Below are 21,929 nucleotides of genomic sequence, written 5' to 3'. Positions count from 1 at the left end.
CTTCCCAGAGTTCACACAGAGGCTGTCCGGGTGCCATCAGACTACAGATGTGTTGTGTTTGGTCCATAGAGGTTTCTTTTCTTTTTCTTTCTTTTTTTTAGAGAGAGAGGAAGGAAGAGAGGGTAGAGGGGGGGGGGGGGGAGAGAGAGAGAGAGAGAGAGAGAGAGAGAGAGAGAGAGAAAGAGAAATTGACCAGCTGCCTCCTACTGGGGATTGACCCTGCAACCTAGGCGGGAGCCCTGACCAGGAATCAAACCAGTGACCTTTTGGTACATAGGATGATACTCAAGTAACTGAGCCACACCAGGCAGGTGTTTTCTTTGTTGTTGTTGTTGTTTTTAAAATATATTTTATTGATTTTTCACAGAGAGGAAGGGAGAGGGATAGAGCCAGAAACATCAATGCGAGAGAGACATCGACCAGCTGCCTCCTGCACACCCCCCACCGGGGGATGTGCCTGCAACCAATGTACATGCCCTTGACCGGAATCGAACCTGGGACCTTCCAGTCCGCAGACCGACGCTCTACCCACTGAGCCAAACCAGTTTCGGCATCAGTCAGGTTTTTTCCCCCCTTTTTAAATTACAATTGATATTCAATATTATTTCATACTAGAGGCCCGATGCATGACATTTGTGCAAGAGTAGGCCTTCCTTCCCCCGGCTGCCGGCACCGGCTTCCCGCTGGCACCCAGAACCCGGGCTTCCCTCACAGCCCCGGCTTCTTCCGGAAGGTTGTCCAGAAGGACATCCAGTCTAATTAGCATATTATGCTTTTATTTTATAGATTCGTTTCAGGTGTACATGGCCCATAGAAAATTTTAAACAGTTTTTAGAATTAATTGCTAACATTTAAAAATCTACAGATTCACATTAAAACCTGGTTTCTGGCTTTCTTAAAAAGCGAGGAGATCTGACCACACCAGCCCCATATTGCAACCCTTGTTGCCTCTCTGGGTTTCCTACAGCGGGGACCCGTGCTCCCAGTTGGCCAGAGCCTGCCAGCATGCCTAGGGTTCCTGCCCACCTCCACAGGTACCTGAGTTTGCATCTCTGGTCCAGTTTGATGCCAGGCTGTGCTTGTGCATTTAATCTCGTGTCAAGCCCAGGCCTCTACTGATGGCTAAATACTCTTTTTTAAAATATATTTTTATTGAGTTCAGAGAGGTAGGGAGAGGGAGAGAGAGAGAAACATCAATGATGAGAGAGAATCATTGATCGGCTGCCTCCTGCATGCGCCCCCCCCCCCCCAATTGGGGATTGAGCCCACAACCCGGGCATGTGCCCTTGGCTGGAATCGAACCTGAAACCCTTCAGTCGCAGGCCAACACTATCCACTGTGCCAAACCAGTTAGGGCTAAATGCTCTTTTTGGACTTAGGGAATGCAGTATAAGATAAAAACACTGTGTTTGGTTTTGTTTGTCTTTCTAAATGCTGTGGGAATTGAGGAAAACTACATACCTCCCCATGCTTGAGTGCCCAGGGAGCCGACTCATGTGCGGTAGTGCAGGACAAAGGTGACTGTCCTAGTTCCCGAAGCCAGCACCGCCTGAAAGGAGTTATCAGCCATACCATGGAAAGTGGCAGCTGTACAAAGTATGCTGGGATGTTTTTCTGTTTAATTTGTTTTGTAATAAGTCATTGGCTTGAATTTTGAGCTGTGTACTTTGGGTGTATTATAAGGAAGCTTTTAGGGAAAATATGTGTGCGTGTACGTGTGTGTGTGTGTGTGTGTGTGTGTGTGTGTGTGTACTATAGCTTATATAGCTTGAAATTTTCTGCAGAAATTCAGTTTCAGAACATTTTTTTAAAAGTTTTGTGATTTATCAAATGTTGAAAACCTGTTTCTGTACCATTAAGTTAAAATGTGAGGCACGGGATGGGAAATTAGGTATTTGTCCATATTAAATATTTTGTTACATTTAAGACGTAACAATCCCCCATGGGTGGCAGTGGTCAGGTTGGCCAAATAACGGAATTTATGCTTGTGAATTTGTTTGAAATTTGTAAATTGCATTTAGAGACACAAGTTCCAACGGGTGTGAGAGATAGAGCTGAAGCCCTGGCCAGTGTGGCTTAGTTGGTTTGTAGTGTCATCCTGTACACTGAAAGGTCATGGGTTCAGTTCCTGGTCAGGACACATACTTAGGTTGTGGGAGGCAACCAATCGATGTTTCTCTCTCACATCAATGTTTCTCTCTTTCTCTTTCCCTTACCCTCTCTCTAAAAAAAATAATTAAAAAAAACAACACATATCCTCAGGTGAGGATAAGAAAGAAAGAAAGAAAGAAAGAAAGAAAGAAAGAAAGAAAGAAAGAAAGAAAGAAGAAGGAAGGAAGGAAGGAAGGAAGGAAGGAAGGAAGGAAGGAAGGAAGGGAAGGAAAGAAGAAAGAAAGAAAGAAAGAAAGAAAGAAAGAAAGAAAGAAAGAAAGAAAGAAAGAAAGAAAGAAAGAAAGAAAGAAAAGAAAAGAAAGAAAGAAAGAAAGAAAAGAAAGAAAGAAAGAAAAGAAAGAAAAAGAAAGAAAGCTGATTAGAGCTTCAGGAGTTTGATTCCTAATCTGGGTTCTTGTGTGACACCAGTTCCATCATGCCTGGCCCCTGATTTAGGAGCTGGAGGAAGGTGGCGGCTGCTGCTGGGCACAAATTTCTTAGAAGCCACTGGGCACTATTATGGGATGGCCCCTCATCTCAGAAGTTCACTGTCCACCTTGCAAGAGTGTTCATCCTGTCAGATCACACTGACCCAACTCTCAAGAGGCCAGCCCTGCCAGCTTTCCCTGGGAGTTAGAAATAATTGTATGAGGTTCGCATTGCAGAGCCATTTCTACATAGAATACACGGGCTTACGAGGCCACACTCTGCTGTTGCTTGGACTCTGACCCTTGCCCAGCACATTCTTCTTCCTCCTTCTCCTCCCCCTCCTCCTCCTCCTCAGAGACGCCCCACCCCTGATGTGCATGCCTAGGGTGGGACCTGGACGTGTGTTGTGGCCGGTTCTGTTCGTTTCTGTATTGCTCAGAATCCACTGTTTCTTATTGATGTATAGACAAGCGCCTAATATTGCGTGATCAAAACCGTGCTGAGAGCCAGGGACACAACAGTCAGGTGCCCTGCCCTGAGGACAAGAGGAGCATGCAGGGACTGATTTGTGAACAAGGTACACTTCGTTACAGTACATTAACAACTGGTATTTATCTCAGTCACACTGTAATTTTATTTTTGTGGTGTGGCCCAAGAAGATCCAGCCAAGTTCGTGGTAAAATTCTACTACTTATTCACTTAACAAATATTTAGGAAGCACCTGTTATTTGCCAGGCACTATTCCAGATGTCAGGATTTTAACAGAGAACAAACTGACAAATCGCCCTGATCTCTTGAAGTGTATGCTATGTGGAAGGAGACAGAACAGTGAGGATGCTATGTAATGTGAGCTAAGAGTTTTGAAGGAAAGGCAAGCAGGGCGAGGAAGAAAGTATGGTGGTGTGTGTGCTGCCCTTTTAGGTGGGGCAGTTGGGGAGGGCCTTTCCGATGAGCAGGGCCCACAGGAGGTGAGGGAGAGGCAGCTGTTTGGAGGAAGTCCTTTCCAGGCGAGAGGGCAGCAGGGACAGAGCCCGAGTGGCAAGTGCCTGGCCTGTTGGAGGAATGGGAAGTCACTAAATGAACATCTGCGCTCCTCATTCTCCTTGTCTGCAAGTCCATGTTGGGAGGAGCAAATGAAATCATTTATGTGGAAATATTTATGTAAACCATCAAGCATGGTAAAAAGTTGACTTCATCACGTATTTGTAGAGTGTCTAAATCATCACGGATCATAATGATTATATTACAGTTCTGTCCTTTCATTTTTTTTATGATCGAGGTAAAATTCACAAAACATATAATTAACCATTTTAAAGTGTACAATCCAGTGGCATTTAGTGCATTCACACTGTTGTGCAACCACCACCTCTGTCTAGTTTCCAATCTTTTCATCGCCCTGCCCTTTTATTTTTAATATTAGTTTGTGTTACTGCTCTTGAGAAAGGATTCCCCGCCATATCTGACTTTGCCCTTTCTGTTTCTGGCTGGCCTTCCCCAGTTCCTATGATTCATCCAGGTGCTTATTCAACAGATAATTATCAAGCATTTACTGTGCAATAGGCACCAGGTTAGGTAGGTACTGGGAATAAAATGCTGACAGAGGACATACTAGTACAGGTCCCCACATAATCTAGTGAGGAAATTAGCCACTGAACATATCATTGCCAGAAAATGGATTTAAATTATGATAAATGCTTATAGAAAAAATGCTTTGAAAATTGTGTTTAAAGCTAATAGAAGAGAAGCCACTAGCTTTTAAAGCTCAGAATAACATGATTACATATTTTTTACAATTCGCTCATAGTTCAGAGACACTGGAGAGAAAGACACTCAGGAAAGTGACCTGGATTATGTGAAGGCAGGAGGTAGGAAGGCAGGCAAAGTTATTTCATTCATTTCCTCCTGATGACAGCCCTTTGAGGTACGAAAGGACAGGTGTTCTTACCATCGCTCCCATGTTATAGATGGGGAAACTGAGACTTAGAAGGTCGTGCCTTGCTTGAGATCACCTGGTGGGGCTTATCGCTAATATTTCACTTTAGACCTCTGTCTGGTAAAGCTGAAGAACATTGTGTCCAATAGGGGGCAGTGGCACACCTGGTTGGAAGACTCGCACGCGTGCACCGCGGGGTTTGTTTGCTGCCACCCGGCCCACAAGGTGAACGCCCAGCTTTCCAGGAGAGGGCACTGCGAGGCTGGCTTCTGAGTCACCTCACAGGACCTCCTGGGTCCTGCCTCCTCCCTCCCTGCTCCATCCGCCAGAGACTCATGACCCAGCAAGCTCTCAGCTCCCTTGGGCCTCTTCTCGTATTGGGTGATTGTTTCTTAATCACGCTGTGGAATAACAAATCAGGGCTGGTAGCCCAAGAAAGCTCAAGCGCTGAGCTGGTGATCACCAAAACATAGGTGCGGCCCAGGGCGGGGAGCCACAAAAGCTGTTAGCGTGCGCCTCGTGGCCACCTGATGCTGCCGCGTAACAGTGCTGCACGTCGGTCATGTAGGCGCAATTGTCAGGCTTCTCTAGGCAGGATGACCTGGCAGCATTTCCACCCCACCCACAGCTAGTTTCGCTTTCCTAATGTTGTTAAAAGGTGCCTTCTAACTGAAGTAGGGTGGTTGAACAGGTTCCAACATTTTACTTAATTTTTTAAAAATTTATTTCAGAGAGGAAGGGAGAGGGAGAGAGAGATAGAAACATCAATGATGAGAAAGAATCATTGATTGGCTGCCTTCTGCACGCCCCCCATTGGGGATTGAGCCTGCAACCCAGGTATGTACCCTTGACTGGAATCAAACCCGGGACTCTTCAGTCCGTAGGCTGAACTCTATCCATTGAGCCAACCCAGCTAGGGCTTACTTAACTTATTTTTTGTGGTCAGTTTTTGAAGATTTCTTCCTTCTAGTAAGTCGCTTTCGTTTCCTCTCAGGGTGAGGAGGCCCAGAACTGGCCTCTTGGCGTTTGTCCAAAGTCCAGGTTCTAATAGCTCATGGACTGTGGTTTAATTTTAACCAGAAACTCTTCTTTTGGAATAATTACTTTTTAATCTGAAAAGAGCCAGTTTGATCAGAGCAATAACACCTCCTGCCTGAATCAGTAGACAAAGTTATGTTCATTTACTGCTGACATATCCTTCTTATTTATTTATTTAAATATACTTTTATTGATTTCAGAGCGGAAGGGAGAGGGGGAGAGAGATAGAAACATCAATGATGAGAGAGAATTATTGATTGGCTGCCTCCTGCACAATTGGGGATCGAGCCTGCAACTTGGGCATATGCCCTGACTGGGAATCGAACTGTGACCTCCTGGTTCATAGGTTGATGCTCAACCACTGAGCCACTGCGGCTGGGCAAGACATATCCTTTTTAAAGGGGGAGGCTGATTTGGTGGGGGAAATGAAAATTGTGGATAGGTCCATTTGGAGGCCTGTTTGAACATCTGCTTTAATCCGTGTAATAAACTCCAGGCATCTGGGGAGAGAATTGATGGGCAGAGAATTGATGACTGAGAGTCCCCTGAGGCAGCCATATGGCATCAGTTTCTGAGACAATCTCAACTCCTTTACCAGCCCACACCTGGCACCAAGTCCAGTTCTGAAAGTGTGGTCCCTGGAGAGCCTGTCAGCAATGACGGGCATTGTCACTTTAGGACTGACCTTCCCAGGCAGGAGCAGAGCTGGTTCCTGGAGCTCCCTGCGTTGGCCAACATTCCCCATTTCTCTTCTTCCCGTACAACGCCAGTCCTTTGGGAATGGTTACTTGTATTTGTAGGACCTTAAAGAATTTTTGATGCAGTCAGACAGAAATTGGTTTTTACCTTTTTTTCAGTTTAGGTGGCAATGGAAACCAATTCTAGAAAAAAATGATTTATGCCAGCCCCAGATGAGGCAAATGAATTTGGGAAGACTTCCTCATTTTACAGAAATAGTCTTCACTTTGTAAGAGATTCATCCTTGGACTTATTTAAATATGAAGCTCGCCCTGGCCAGTTTGGCTCAGTGGTTGGAGCGTCGGCCTTCAGACTGACAGGTCCCAGGTTTGATTCCGGTCAAGGGCGCGTATCTGGATTACAGGCTCGATCCCCAGCCCCAGTGGGGGTGCATGCAGGAAGCAACCAATCAATGTGTCTCTCTCACATCCATGTTTCTCTCTTTCTCCCACTCTCCCTTCCTTCCTTCCACTCTATCTGAAAGCAGTGGAAAAATACCCTTGGGTGAGGATTAATAAATAAAAATCAATCAATCAATAAATAAGAAGCTCTCCTAGAGCACTTAGGTAGGAGAGAGGACAGAAAAACTGGAAGCTAACTGTCAAAAGCTGTCACCAGTGGGAGATGAGTCTTAAATGAAAATAAAGGCTCTGATTACCGGTGAGTCAGTAAGGGCTGAGGCTGCCACGTAGAAAAACCTGACCTGGTGCAGGCTTTTCTGGGGGCAGGTGTATGAAGGCAGGTGTAGTCATGCTGGCCTGGTTAGCCCCCACAAAAGCCCCTGAAGGCACAGACTCCTCACAGTTCCTCCTGCCATGGCTCCTTGTTCAAAACCCTCACTGAATGTCAGATCAACATGTGTATCGGTTAGATTCGATGTGTGTAAGGAGATCGGTCCATCCACTCACATCCTAACCTGGCATTGAATCAAAACCTGTTTCTTCTCCCTCCTCTTGCCTCTGGAAGAGGACTGAGGAAGAGAAAGCGAAAGTTTCACATGCCCCGAGGAAAACCGATGCTACAGAGATGCTTTTTTTTTTTTTTTTTTTTTTTAAAGAGAGCAGACAGACCTAATCTGGGAGTTTGATCACCACTGAGAATGTTTCTGTTTCATCATTTAGTTTCTTGCTCAGCCTTCCAGCTCAGACCTGCAGCGACGTGGCAGGCAGCGCCTTCACTTCTCAGGCCTTTCCTTGCCCGCCGGGCACTGTTCCTCATTCGGACCTGGGCTGCTACATCCAGGGACACCCCTGCTTCCTGAGCCCTCCCTCTGTACCTGCCAAAGGCAGCAGCGTTGGGGAGGCATTCTCAGGGTGATGCCAGGCTTTCTGAAGGGCACTGCCACCTCCTAGGAAGGACTTCTGCTTGGTGGTGTCTCTGAGGAGCCCTGGGACTAACCAGTTGGGCACGGATTCAGTTGGGAGGGAGGGAGCACAGATTGTTGATGCCTATCTGGTCGCTAAAGCAGCCTGGAGAAGGGCGGGTCTGTGTCTGCAACTGGTTTGGGGGTGGGAGAGTGATGCTGGGAACTTTTGCACCAGGAATTCTTTAGATGTTGTAATGATTTCCCCAAGGTTCCTTTATCTTAAAGTTTTTACCGTCAACCAGCACACACAGGATTAGGATTTCTCTTTTGTCCGGGTTGTATCATCAGAAGCCCAGAAAAACCCACGAGAATGACAAATCTGAAAGTCAAGCTCATAGGGGAGGCTCAGGCTATTTGGGGCAGATGCCAGAGGCGTGGGCTATCCGGGGGTGGCTGCGGGTGAAGGACTCAGGGAGTGTTTTGGGGTGCGAGGAGAACACTGCTATGTTATTGTCAGTGAGAAATTCCTCAAAATACTCCCTTCTTGAAGAGAAAGAAATGGAACCAAGGGCTTACATCGGAGTATATGTAGTTGCCCTAGTTAGAAGGTTGTCTGTCTGTCTGTTTAATTAATAGATAGCTCCATGGTGTGGGACAGCAAGGTCACGCATAGCCCTGAACATGAGCGAGGCTAGCCTAGGGTTCTGGAAAAGTGGCGACCAAGTGTTCAACTGCAGGCTTGCTCTGGTCTCCAGGCTGGCCTGGATCAGAAAGAGAATAAAATATTGGGGTGACACCCCAAATATTAGTTCTAAAGGACAAACAGACTGGAAAGGGAGAGCAAGCACCTTCGGATCCAGCCAGAGTGGCCCAGCCCTACATGAATGATGTCACCCACGTGTGCCTCACAGGAGCCCCTGCAGCTGTTTGGGGTTTGTTGTCATCTGCGGGACAACACTGCTGACTGCGTGGCTTCCTGCGTTGGACTTATCCTGTCAGCAAGACACTGTTTACATGATTAGTTTGCCAAATTGCGCTAAATGTGCAATATCTTTTAAGTTCAATTAAGTTAATGTTCAGAAATACTGTAGATAGAAAAGGCTAGAACAGCACTACAGCAAACAGTGATTACTGAGATTAGAGTGCTTTGAACTTGAGCATGAGAGAACCTTGTGAATTTGTAGGAATTAACCAAGACAGGTACCCATCTCTTAGAAGAAGCATGCAGGTCCCTAAAGGGTATAAGAGGGATTTCAGGGAACAACTAAGGAGGAAAGGAAAGGGATCAGAAGACATCTTTGAATACCAGAAGTTGTAATCTCCCTCTATAAAACACTGGGGGCTGAATTGTTTGGGTCAGTTACCTGGGCAGAAGGGTAAACTGAGGAAGAATTGCATGGAGCAGCCTCTGGAAGGAGTGTTCGGGGATGAGGGTCCAGTAGCAGCCTATTTGATTTCAGAGGTGAAATAGTTGAACCCCAGACTCTGTGAGATGTGAGGAGTCACTCCAAATGTATGAGCTCATTAAACTCGTATTTTTTACTGTCTACACGTATGGCTTTAGGGAAAACACATGCTTCTAGCCACGCCTTCTCAAACCACTCAGCTATTTTGTCTTATAATTTCTCTAGTGAGTGTCTCTGTTATTTACAAAGTTTGGGTAAGTCAGGGCAGGGGGATTTGCACCTTGGTATTCTTTCAAGAGGGGTCAGATTCAGTTTATCTTTTGAATTCAGTCTGAACACACACATACAGAATCACCCATCTGTCTGATTTGCTATGGCCATGGGGCCTGGGTCAGGGTTTTTGTCTGTGCTTCTTTTTGTTGTTGTTAATCCTCACCCAAGGATTTTCCATTTATTTTTAGAGAGAGTGGAAGGGAGGGGGAGAGACAGAGAGAGAGAGAAACATTGATTGGTTGCCTCCCACCCACGCCCGACCAGGGCGGGGGATCAAGCCTGCAACCAAGGTATGTGCGCTTGTTAAAAAATATATTTTTATTGATTTCAGAGAGGAAGGGAGAGGGAGAGAGAGAGAAACATCAATGATAAGAGAGAATCATGGATCGGCTGCCTCCTGCATGTCCCCTACTGGGGATTGAGCCCGCAACCCAGGCACGTGCCCTTGACCGGAATCAAACCCGGGACCCTTCAGTCCACAGGCCGACACTCTATCCACTGAGCTGAGCCAACCCAGCTAGGGTGATTTTGTGCTTCTTTATTGACTTTCTGGCTAGTTCACCTAAAGGCTCCTCCTCCCCATCCTTTTTTTTTTTTTTTAATTAAAACCCGAAGACTTCTGCCCTCTTCTTTCTTCCCTTCCTTAGATGTTGGTAAGATCAAGATCATGGTCAGACAGTACTTCGTTGTTGTTGTTTTGCGGGCGCCAGGAAAAACGATCACAAGCTGCCCAAGTACCAAAAATTGTGCTTCTGAAGTCTCTTGATGTCGGTTCCACATGTAGAGCAATTAAGCTGCTCTGCGTGTGCCACTCAGGACAGAAGCCCTTTTTATGGTCACACGGTGCTTTGATGACTTCAGGAAGAATGCAACCTGACTGGCCATTCCCCTGGGCAGTTCACAAGCCCCAGGTCCAGGGCTTCCATCGTCTGCTATTGACACAGTGCCCCATGGCACTATGTTGTTCCTGACCTTGGCATCCACACTCTTATCTCCAGAAGTAGGATAAGCGGTAGTTCAGCCACTGGAGTCTCCTCACGCGGCCCTCTGTCATCTCCAGCGTGACTTGTCGGGCTGCATAGTTCCAGCCCAGCCAGGAACTAATAAGAGGTAGAATGAAGATTTCTTCCTCTGATGCATGTTTACAAGATGTTTTCAAAGATGAGGCTGCAGGGAAGCGGTGACCTCTGCTCCCTGGTGCGTCAGGCGTCAGAATTCTGACTGGAGGGCAGATGGCAGCTCCACCTTCCCCAGGACCTCTTGCTCGGACAGCCAGTTCCATGCGAGGGATCAGGGAGCATCAGGTGACCGCGAGCCCATAACCTAGATATCGTTGTGTTAAGTAGGCTGGTGACGGTGTGCCCTGCAGTGGGCAGCAGCTGGTTGAAGGACAGCTGTGGCTTGGGCAGGTGGCCTTTTGCACACAGCTCTTCCTGGCTAATGGCTCTTCACTAAGCCTGTGCTACTTGGGGGCTATCAGACCTCATCCCAAAGCACCTGGCCTTGTGGGTGGGAAAGGAGTTGGATTTTGGGTGGAAGGATGTTAGGTCTCTGTGCCCAGAGGAGGAACCACTGTGCGCATGAGGATTAGTCACCCACAGGAGAACCTCAAGGACAGAGACATGATCTAGAGGCAATGTAGAGGGAGGGGTTTGCAGGAGGAGACTCCGGAGTGAGCCCAGAGCCTGGTGGGAGCCCATTAAATCCTGTTGAATGAGGAAAGGGAAACAGCAGAGGCCGGGAGGGGTTGGGAAGGTGGAACAGTGGCCAAGGAGCATGACAGGAGGAGAAGCTTAGTAATGCTAATTATTAGACTAACTACAAGGGACTATAACATTCATATGGTTGCCCAAGGTGTTCTTAGTAGAAAAAAATTGTGACCTCCTGCACTGGAGATTGACAAAGGCTTGGTAACCAAGAGTTGGAAAGGAGACTCGCCGCAAACCTTGCAGCTATAAGTGGGTAGTTCCTGTGTTTCCGCCACCAGAATTTGCCAGTGTGATGTCAGGTGACTCGTCGTGTTTGGGTGTGCGTGTTTGTGCTGTGAGATTGCCTTGTGAGCAATTCTGACTTTGAAGAAAATGGTGGTGAAGTCAACCACCAACAATTCCAGGAGCCCAGGCTCCGCCCAGGCCTTGCTCAGGGAAGATGAGGCCCCTCCTCCTGCCACTCAATGTGTGGCACTCCTGTCATCCTTCTACCCGGACACTTCCCCTTCCTCCGGGAGAGCTGGGCTCGGCCCTGGTGTGTGTGCATGCGTGTGTGTGTGTGTGTGTGTGTCTGTGTGTGTGTGTGTGTGTACAGTGAGGGTGGGACGGAGGCTAGAGTTGTCTCCTCTGTGATGATGGCCACTAGTCTGAAGGCTTTGAGCTGAGTCAGGGTGAAGCAAGAGTGACACCAAGTGCCAAGAACAGGCGTTTGCTGTGGCATCGGGTGTTTTCTCCCACATTAGAGGAGAGGAGCGGAGGAAGGCTTTGTCGGGCCCATAGCATTCACCTCAGTGAGCGAGTGCCAGCCGCAGAGGCCGCTTGGCACCCGTGATCTGCTCTGCTCATTTGCATGAAGGGATTGGCTCTCTGGGACTCAGATGCAGAACTGGGCTTTGAGTCGATTTTTTAAAAATCAAGGTGAAATGTCTTCTTGGCCAGAACCTGATGCAGAGACCCAGGTTGCTATTTCTCCCCCATACTGGTCCTTCAGCTTCCCCTGGAGGAGGAGCCATATGGGGACCCTCCTTGCTGGGGAGAGCTCTCAGGTTACCAAGGCAGGTAGTGAGTGGGTCACCTTTGTATGCAGAGAACAACCCGTTTTCCTTTGTTCAAAAAGACACTGACCCACTTCTCTGTGTTTGTTCTAGAGGCTGCTCCTGGCTCAAGGTCCCTCTGGCCAGAAATCCACCCGTTAAGCCATGGGCGGGGACTAAGATTCCCGTTCCTGTGGAATGGCCCCCTGAGAGGGACTGGGCACTTTGGGGGCAGAGAGTTCTGTGGGCTGCATGGAGAGGGTCACCCTCCTGCAGGCTGGACCTAATTTACAGCAAGCCCCCAGCCGTCTGTCTCCCCAGGGGAAGAATACGGCCACGTTGGTATCTGCCTCCCGGCCAGTTCCTGTTCTCAGCTTGGAGCCTACTTGGCTTCTTCCTTCATGGGAGATAAGGAAGGAATGTTTGTCCAGGTGTCACTGACTATCTCGGGCACAGGAGTGTCTTCAGGGCGTAGTGTCAGAACCGGTCCCCGATCTGGGTGTGCTGTAAACAGCAGGTTGATTCAAAGCTGAGAGGCGTTGGGAAACCCCTTGGGCAGGAGATTTCGAAATGAGATTCAGATTAGAAAAAACATAGTTGGGTGAGTTCTAAGGAAGAAGGAGACAGAAAAGGCTTCCATCAGGCACTTGGTGGGTAGCGGGGATGGATGAAGAGCCGGGGAGGCCTGGAATGGGAGGAAGCAGCTGAGCTGAGCACTGCTCCTCTCCCACTGCCCACAGGACAGGAGGCCCGCGGCGTCTGTCCACCAGGCGAAACCACACCCGGAGCGGAGCGCCCGTCTAGGGCATGTCAGCACCAGCAAGACTTGAGAGGCTCCGAGAGGGCGGGGCCTGGGCAGGGAGCAGGGTTGGCAGGAGTATTAGGAGAAAAACTTAGTTACAAAAAGATTTTAAAAGACGTGTTGGATGACTGAGGAAGGGACTAGTGCAGAAACGAGGAATAAAGCTCAGGAAGCCAAAGCCTTGGTGGCCGGGCGGAAAGGGACAGCCCGCACTGCTGACCAAGCCGGCTCCGCCTGCGCCCCCATCACAGGCCGCTGCGCTCTCGGACCCCTGCATCGCTGGCTCCAGGGGTGGGTGCCTGTGACACCAGGAGCAGAGCAGGATGCTGGCTGGATCTGGAAGCAGCGAGGGGACACGAGGAGAAGGAGACTGAGGAACCAGGCGAGGAGGAGCAGTGAAAACGATCCGAGGAGGAGAAGGGAGCGAGGGCAGGAAAGGTGGAGGAGGAGGAGAGTGAAGACTATGCTTCTCATCTGAGGGGCGGATGGCCTGGGGGTGGTGCAGTCAGGAATGAGCCTCCAACATGATCAATACTGGGAAAGCTTGTCACCTCGGCATAAATCCCTCTCATCTGGTGGCAGGAAGACATAGTACTCTTGGGGACGTTAGGGCCATCCTGCGTGAAGGCCGTGAGTGGCCTGTGAGAAGCAGCCGACCAGTTATGAACGAGAGGGGCTCATAGTCATGAGCGTGCCTGCCGCCTCCGCCCAGAGCCATGGCTTCCCCCGTCTCGTCTCGTGCAGAGTGGGGACCCATGGAACCAGAACCACCACCCAGCCTCTCCCCATCTCCTCAGATGGCAAGCTCTGGCATCCTTGGTCCACCCAACTCAGCCCCAAAACACGGCCCAAACATCAGTAAACAAGTGCAGGTGAAGGGGGTCACAGACGTCTGCGTTTTGTACCGTTTCCTCCTGCCCAGAGCTCAGCACAGGACTAGCCAGGGATTTCTCATTACGGGCTAAATATTCTTTCCTCGAAGAGTAGTCAGAAGGTCCCAGACACCTTCCTCTGGACTCACTGTAGGTGTACTTTGTTTTTATTTTCTATGCTGTGGACCAGGACATCCGAGACCTTGCCTGAACACGGGCAGATTGTGTCCCTCCCTCCAGCACATCCAGAGTTCTCTCAGCCAATGCAGACTTGGCCCCAGCCGCTGGCCACCTTTCTTGCTGAGGCTGAATCAGAGATGAATGTTATTAACTACAACATCTAATGTTTGTTTGGGGCTTTATACCGCACAAAGCCAACAATTGTCACATTTAATTCCCACAGCATTCTGCATTACTGTTACTTCCCTTTATAGGCATTGAGTTTCAGAGAAATAAAGCATCTTGCTCAGTGTCAACTGGTAGACCTCATGTCCTCTGACTCCCAGTCCTCTCTGCCTTCTGTGCAAGGTCATGGCCCCCTGTAGATTTCAGAGTATCATCAGAGTTGGGATTCCTGGATCTCTTTCCTTACCCCATCTCTGCACCCCAAGTGACCTTAGACCTCAGCCGTCCTCCCACCTGTTCCCATCTCACCCCCACTTGTATGATTAAGAGGGAGAAGAATCGCCTGGCTGGTGTGGCTCAGCAGTTGAGTGTCGACCTATGAACCAGGAGGTCACAGTTCGAGTCCCAGTCAGGACACATGCCTGAGTTGCGGGCTTGATCCCCAGTGTGGGGTGTTCAGGAGTCAGCTGATCAATGATTCTCTCTCATCATTGATGTTTCTGTCTTTCCCTCTCCCTTCCTCTCTGAAATCAATAAAAATATATGTTTTTCAAAGAGGGAGAAGACTCCATTTCTTGGTGAAGACTGTACACATAATGCAAGTGATTCTCACATTTATTCTGCCAAGGACTCTTTCAAAGTCAACAAGGTTTCTTTTCATTATAAAAGCAATGGGGGGAGGGGGTTATTGTAGAAAAAAGTACAAAATATAGACAAAAAACCATGAAAGTAAAAATCATAATTCTGCCATTGGGTAATAACTTAGTATTCTGAGCATTGTGGTATTTAGTCTTCTTTAACTTTTATGATGTACACATGGACTTGTGTTTACAAACATGGAAAATGTGCCTACCCATAACAATGTTTGGGACCTGCTTGTGAACTTAATGTATTGTAAACATTTTCCTGTTAGTAAATATTTTTATAACAACATATTTAATGGCTACATAATATTTCCTTATTTTACTGGTATTCTAGAATTAAACATTTAGATTATTCCTATTTTTTCATTATAATGTTTTATGATAGACTTCTATATCTTATTTTAATTTTCATTTCTTTGATTATGAATGAAGTTGAATTTTTTTTCATATGATTTTGATCGTTTTGAAGCTCTTTTATGTATAGGTTCTCCACAGTGTTTTTCAGGGTGTTTTTTCTTTTAATGTATTTTTATTGATTTCAGAGAGGAAGGGAGAGGGAGAGAGAGAGAGAAACATCAATGATGAGAGAGAATCAGTGATCAGTTGCCCCTGCACACCCCCTACTGGGGATTGAGCCTGCAACCCGGGCATGTGCCCTTGACTGGAATCGAACCCAGGACTCTTCAGGCCGACGCTCTATCCACTTAGCCAAACCAGCTAGGGCTATTTGTCAGTTTTTAATGGTATATTTTATTCTTATTGATATGTAAGAACTCTATATTAAGGCTAAAATTTTACCTGCCAAAAACTCATTTGGACATCACATTTTCATGCACCACGTTGAATTTGGATACATACTGATTTTCCCCGACTCTCCCACCAAGACCATGGACGCTTTGCTCTTTTCCCTCTTCTTTCACTTTAATAAATTCCCCCCAAACAAAGCAGACTTAGGAGAGGGCTCTCCGCAGGGCTCACCCTCAGAGCACCTTGGCCTCCTGGGGCGGCTCCCATCCCTTCTGCCCTGACCTCCAGGACCTCCTCTCCTCCTCCCCTTACACCCGCGGCTGCCAGGGCTGGGGTGGGGGGTGATGGTGGCCCTAGAGGTTCCTGCTCACGCTGCAGACCTGAATGTCTAGAACTCCTGGGAGAACAGTGGAAGAGAGGGTGGTGGGGCATTGGCATTAGAGGAGACTCATCTTGTTGGGGCGGGGAAATCATGGCAGGATTGTAGAGAACCCCCCTCTCCAAGGGGCCCTCTTGCTTCCAAGCAAGGCCCTCATGGGCAGGGCTGTGGCAGGGCTGTGGCAGCCAGCCTGTCCTCTTCCCAGGCGGGTCCGCTCCTTTGCCCTGTTATTACCGCTGGCAGGTTCGTGTGTGCCTCTGGCACAGGGGACACCAGTTCGACCAGTTCTCCTGGGTTCCTTCAGCAGCTCGCCCGCTGCGCTGCGTGTGGGGAGAGGGAGGCGCCTGGGCCTGTTACCTGGAGTCCCCCTCGGAGGCGGGGGAGGCGGGGAGGGGGCTGGCTGGAGCCGGCTGGACTGGATGAGCCTAGGTGGTGAGGACAGGATGAGTTTCTTAGCGAGATCACTGACTTGGAAAACTGGGGCTGTGGGGAGGAGGTCAGGTACACACGGAGGCGGATGCTGGGAGTTCCTGTCGGAGCTCCTGTGGGTTTGGAACATCCTGACCCACTCCTGGTCCCTCTCGCCCGCTCTCCAGGTTTAACAGGGATGTTTAATCAGCAGTGGCTGCGACATCCACGGGAACAGCACACCTGGCATTTCTGGGGCAGGAGCTGGACCCCAGCTCCCGGGCCCTTGCTCTCCCTCCGAGGACTGGCTTTCCCCCTGCAGTTGGGCTTAGGTGTTTCCAGAACTCTCTTTCCTTGTATTTCTCGGGAAGACAGTGTGATGGCTACAGAGAGCCGGTCCGGGCACCTGCGGCGGGCGGCCAGGGGGCTTTGGCAGGTTGTTGATCTCTGGGCTTCACTTTCCCGCCTGGAGAGACTGCGACAGGGACTGCGCTCAGCCAGGCAGAGGGTGCAGCGGGGGGCGCCGCTCTGCCAGGGTTTCTCCCTCCTTGCCCTCTTCTCAGCTCTGTTGACATGGGTGACATTTGGGGGCTTCAGAGATGGCTGCTCAGGGTGGTCCCCTTCCTGCTGTCCTCAGTCTCACCCGCTGCTGCTCCTGTCCCCCCACCCACCGACTGGCCACGTCCGTTTCCCCCAGGAAGGTGAACTCGGGAGCTCGGGGCCGCGCCTCAGCACAGCGCTTGGCACAGAGCAGGTGCTCAGTGTCGCAGAGGAAGAACCGGAAGGAAAGGCCCCCATTCCCGTCATTGCTAACTTGGAAGTCCAGAGCCCCAGCTGAGTCCAACAGCCCTCGGCCAGAGGCTGCCAGTGCTTCCTCTCCCCTGACCGTGAGCAAGGCCTTGCCTGTCCCCAGCCTGACTTCTCTGTCTAAAATGGGAACAGCGATGACTACCTCCCAGGGAGGCTGTGGGGTCAGCGATGATGTCAGAGAGAAGCCGGGATGCAGCGTGGATAGGCGCTCAATAAACGGAAGGGGTGATTAGCTGCTGTTATAGGGCTGTTTACCTCCGTGCCGGAAGCCACGTGCTGGCCCCAAGCACTCGGGGTTAGCAGTGCCCGTGGCCCGGCATCTCTCAGCCCCGGGAGCCTCTGCGTGGGGTCTCCTGCCCTGTGCGTGGTCCCTCTGCTCTGGGGAACGAGACCTCTGCTGTGGCGCTTGCGGGCAGGGCGGCCAGCAGCGCGGACAGAGCAGCTGAGCCGTGGCACTCGCTCCGCCGTGAGCGGCTGGCCCGGGTCTCCTCTCGGTGGTGTGGGGCGGGTTAGCTGCCCCTCAGGCCTGGAGTCAGAGGTGGGGGCTGAAGACAGGGGGGCGCTCCCGTTTGACGTTGAGGCCAGGTGTGCAGGGCCACCTGCTCCCAGCCACACATCGCTGAGCAGTTTTAGGTGCCTGATTTGTGTTTCATTCTGCTGGGAAGGCCGGTCAGGGGAAAAGTAGTACTCGCACCATTTTATGTGGAGAGAGCAGGTGAGGAACAGAGGGAACCATTCACCCCAGCCCAGCTCTTCCATTCACTCCCCACACCTGACTCAGCCTCCCCTCCAGCGTGGTCCTGCAGTGGCGTGGGACCTGAGCGGACCCCACCCCACCGCTACCCCCCCACCCCCCACCCCACCCCCGGTGTCAGCGAGTCTGCCGCCCAGGGGGAGAGCTGCCAGGCAGGAGGGCGGTCTCAGGGCGTGGAGAGGAGTGGCTGGCCGCGTACAGGAAGGGACTCAAAGAGCTGGGCGCATTGGCTTGGGGGTTGGGGGCTAGAGTTTCAAAACAGACTCTAGAAACGTGGGAGGGGGCTGGCACGAGGAAGGAGGAGGGCAGGTTGTCTGGGACGTGAAGAGTCCGGGACATCCTGGGGCAGGTGCTGCCATCACCTGAGGGAGTGGCCCGGTCTTGGGTGGCCCCAGGAGACGGGCCAGAGCCAGCGGCAGTGAGAGGGGAGCCCCGGCCCACTGCGCGCCCACATCCTCATCACCCCAAGCCCAGCGTACGGAACAGCCTCCCAACTGGGGTTGCTCTGGTGGCTTCCTCTCCATTCCATTCTGTTCGCCTGTCTGCTTCCTGGGGAGTGGCGATTGGGCCTGGAAGTCCTGCCCCCAGCAGCCGCCCCGGGTTACGCTGTGCCAGGGCTCCCTGCGGTGGAGTCTGCTCCCGCAGCCCTCACTGGCCCAGGGTCTGCCCACGGAACTGCCCGAATAAGCGGAATACGCGTTTCCCTCTGAGCAGCTTCTCAGCCTTAGAGCCTCCTCATCTCCACTGCAGTTGGTCAGTTCCCTCGAGGCTTTTCTGGAAACGGGGGCCTAGAGACCAAGTCTTTATAACAGAAAGGGACTTTTAATATATTTTATTGATTTTTCACAGAGAGGAAGAGAGAGAGACAGAGAGTTAGAAACATCGATGATAGAGAAACATCGATCAGCTGCCTCTTGCACCCCCCCCCCCACTGGGGATGTGCCCGCAACCAAGGTACATGCCCTTGACCGGAATCGAACCTGGGACCCTTCAGTCCGCAGGCCAACGCTCTATCCACTGAGCCAAACCGGTCTCGGCCAGAAAGGGACTTTTAAAAATATTTCTTTTTCATCCGTTTCAGGGAGGAAGGGAGAGGGAGAGAGAGATAGAAACATCAGTGATGAAAGAGAACCATTGATTGGCTGCCTCCTGCAAGCCCCACACTGGGAATCCAGCCTGCAACCCAGGCATGTGTCCTGACCGGGAATGGAACCGTGATCTCCTGGTTCACAGGTTGAGGCTCAACCACTGAACTGTGCCAGCCGGGCAGAAAGGGACTTTTGAACGTAGGAACTCGCCTTCTTGTATAGATGAGAAAACTGAGGGGTTAGGTCACTTGCCGAAGGCCACACAGACAGCGTGAGGCAGGGCTGGGCCTCAACCCGGTCTCTGATCCTCCCTGCCACCCACTGACTGCCGCCTAGCCCAGGGCGAGGGAGGTGGTCTTGGTTGCCACATCTCTGTTATTGTCAAAGATCACATTAGCTTTTCGGGGGGCAGCCCCATCTCCCTGTTGAATTTCAAGTCTACTAACACCCTAAATTGTTTTATAACTTTATTTTCTTCTCATTGTAAAAAAATTAGAAAATACATGAAAAATATAAAGTATAAACCTTTATAGCACTTCCTGTTGTAAAGTTTTCCCACCTTGCACTTGGTTGCCTTGTTTTTCGGTATGAAAATAGAACTCTACCTTCATCCTCTATAAGACCCTCTTGCTAGGTCCCAGGCAGCTCTCCTGTCTCTCAGAATCTTGTTTTGTTTCCAGTTCTTGTTGGCACCTGGGCAGGGTGCAAAACACACCCGTGCTGTGGCTGACGGACCGGATGGTGCAAGCATCCAGATTGTCGATGGAAATACAGACATATCCCGTCTTATTGCGACCTGCTTTATTGCCCCTCATAGATGTTTCGGGTTTTGTTGTTGTTGTTTTTAATTAATTAATTATTCATTTTAAATATATTTTTATTGATTTCAGAGAGAGAGAGAGATATGGAAACATCAATGATAAGAGAGAATCATTGAGTAGCTGCCTTCTGCACACCCCCTACTGGGGATTGAGCCCACTACCCGGGCATGTGCCCTTGACCGGAATTGAACCCAGGACTCGTCAGTCCACAGGCCAATGCTCTATCCACTGCCAAACCGGCTAGGGCCTGATCCCTAAAACACCTTCCCTTTTCTTTTGTTCTTTTCAGATCCTCCCATTTCCCCAGACCAGCTGGATCCCACCTCTTCCGAGAAGTCTTTATTCTTTCAGATACAAAAGACTTTTGGGTTCCAGAGCATCTAGCGCAGCCATCCATCTGTCCTTAGTGATGTAATGACCCGCACTAATCTCTCCTGGCTCCTGGCTGGGCCTAGCTCCGTCAGTGAGAGACCCGTGTCGCTCGTTTCCCTCACGGTATCCATCCTACAGTCTGGAGACATGATGAGCCCTCAAAACGACCCGGCTGGGGGGAAAGTGACTGGCCCGAGCCTGCTAGGGAGGGTGTCCCAGCCTTGAGCTTCTCTAGAGCTCAGAGGGAGCCCCAGGACCCCCCCACACCCCATCCCTGGCTTCCTGGAAGCCTGCCTGTCCTCAGCTCCCCCTCAGGTTACATAGCAGTTCATCACCGGGGCTGACAGTGGGCTCTGCGCCGTGGGACGTGTGGAAGGAGAGCTGGTTGGTCTTTCGCAGGAGGGCCCTTTCGATAAAGAGCTACTTAGAGACACAGGAGGGTTAGTGGCCCTTTCCAATCCTCGGGGCTTCTCACAGGGAGCCTCAGAGGTCAGATCCGTGTTTCCCTTCCTCCTCACAGCACCAGAGCACTGACCCTCCCGCGCCGCGCGGAGCATCACGCCAGGGGCCAGCCTGGCAGCTCCCCTCCCCTCCTCCTCGTCCACCTGCAGGGCATGATGGGAGAATACCTCCGAGACCAGGGCAGTGAGGTCTCCCCGACGATGCTGGGTGGTGAGGGGGAAGACCAGGCCATCCTAGATTTGCTGTTACTCTGGATTTCCTCGCGGTGCCACGAGGCCTCCTGGTCTCTACACGGCAGGGTGCACAGTGCCTCAGGCATAGACCTGAGCCGCTCCATGACGGGGTAGTCGGAGACTTGGGCAGCCACCTGACGTCTGCCGGGTGGGGACAGCCTCCTCCCTCAGTGTGGCTGGAAGGTCCAGTGAGCTGATGCGTGTAACACACGAGTGTGCCTGGCCCAGGACAGGTGCTGTGAAGTGTGGCCCTCCCAGCAGTGTCTGACCCGGAAATGACATGGACTGTGCGCCCTGCTATTTGGGGACGTGGCTCTTCCTCCTGTGGTCCTGGCAGGCTGTTGGGAAGAGAAGCCAGACTGGACCCGAGTGATTGCACCCGCCCAATGGAAAGCCGTGTATCAGGATGTGGGAGCATCAGGCAGGCAGAGAGCCCTGGGCGAGGCCCCGCCAGTCTGGGGTCTGCAGGCACTGACTGCCGAGACCAGAGGCAGGCCACCCCATCTGTCGGTCAGGCCCTTGTCTGCGCCCACTGGTAGCCGTGAGAGGATAAAGCTTTTAATAGAATGCATCGATTGTTTTGATTAATTTTCCTGCAAGTGGAAATAGGCCTATAACAGAAAAAAGCAGAAAAAAGTGTTTCTTTTATTTTAACAGTCGGAGAGAAAGTTATAAAATAAAATAGATAACACAGAGCCTTGTGACTCCCTCAGATTGGCAAGGAACACAGGGATACAGACATGTAAACAAACAGAGCTTCCAAATGTTATTCTGTCCTGTAGAACTTCCAGAATACAGCAGCGCCCACACGCTCAGCCAAGTTAATCAAGTCTCCATGCAGAGGGCAGCGAGAGCTCCTTGCCCTCAGCCGGGCTGTGCGGGCGCTGCTCTCCCTGGGCACGTCTTCGGACGGCCCAGTGTGTGTTCTGCGGACTGCTTTCAAGTGTGCCTTCTCCAACCCCTGCCCGGCTCTCCCCTCTGACCCACACCCCGTTCCTCTTATTAGCAGGAAACCTGCCAAGCTAAGGGAGCCTGGCTGAGTCCCTCAGTTGGAGCCACTGGCTCGTGACCCAGCCATGCTACTTGAAAAACAGTCAGAAAAAAAGGCTACAAATATAACTTATTAGCCATCTAATACTGTCCTCCCGATACAGGTTTCTGATGTGTCTGGTTAT

At 50.6% G+C, this 21,929-nt stretch overlaps 1 long non-coding RNA gene across 1 annotated transcript in view; it reads left to right on the top strand.

The window, feature by feature from the left end:
- The window catches only part of LOC307109024, a 35,488-nt gene that overhangs the window by 10,331 nt on the left and 3,228 nt on the right, over positions 1 to 21,929 (top strand). The gene's annotated exons all lie outside the window — the stretch shown is intronic.

Source organism: Cnephaeus nilssonii, assembly GCF_951640355.1.
Source record: "Cnephaeus nilssonii genome assembly, chromosome: 13".
Lineage (NCBI taxonomy): Eukaryota > Metazoa > Chordata > Mammalia > Chiroptera > Vespertilionidae > Cnephaeus > Cnephaeus nilssonii.
This window is presented reverse-complemented; position numbering and strand designations above follow the sequence as displayed.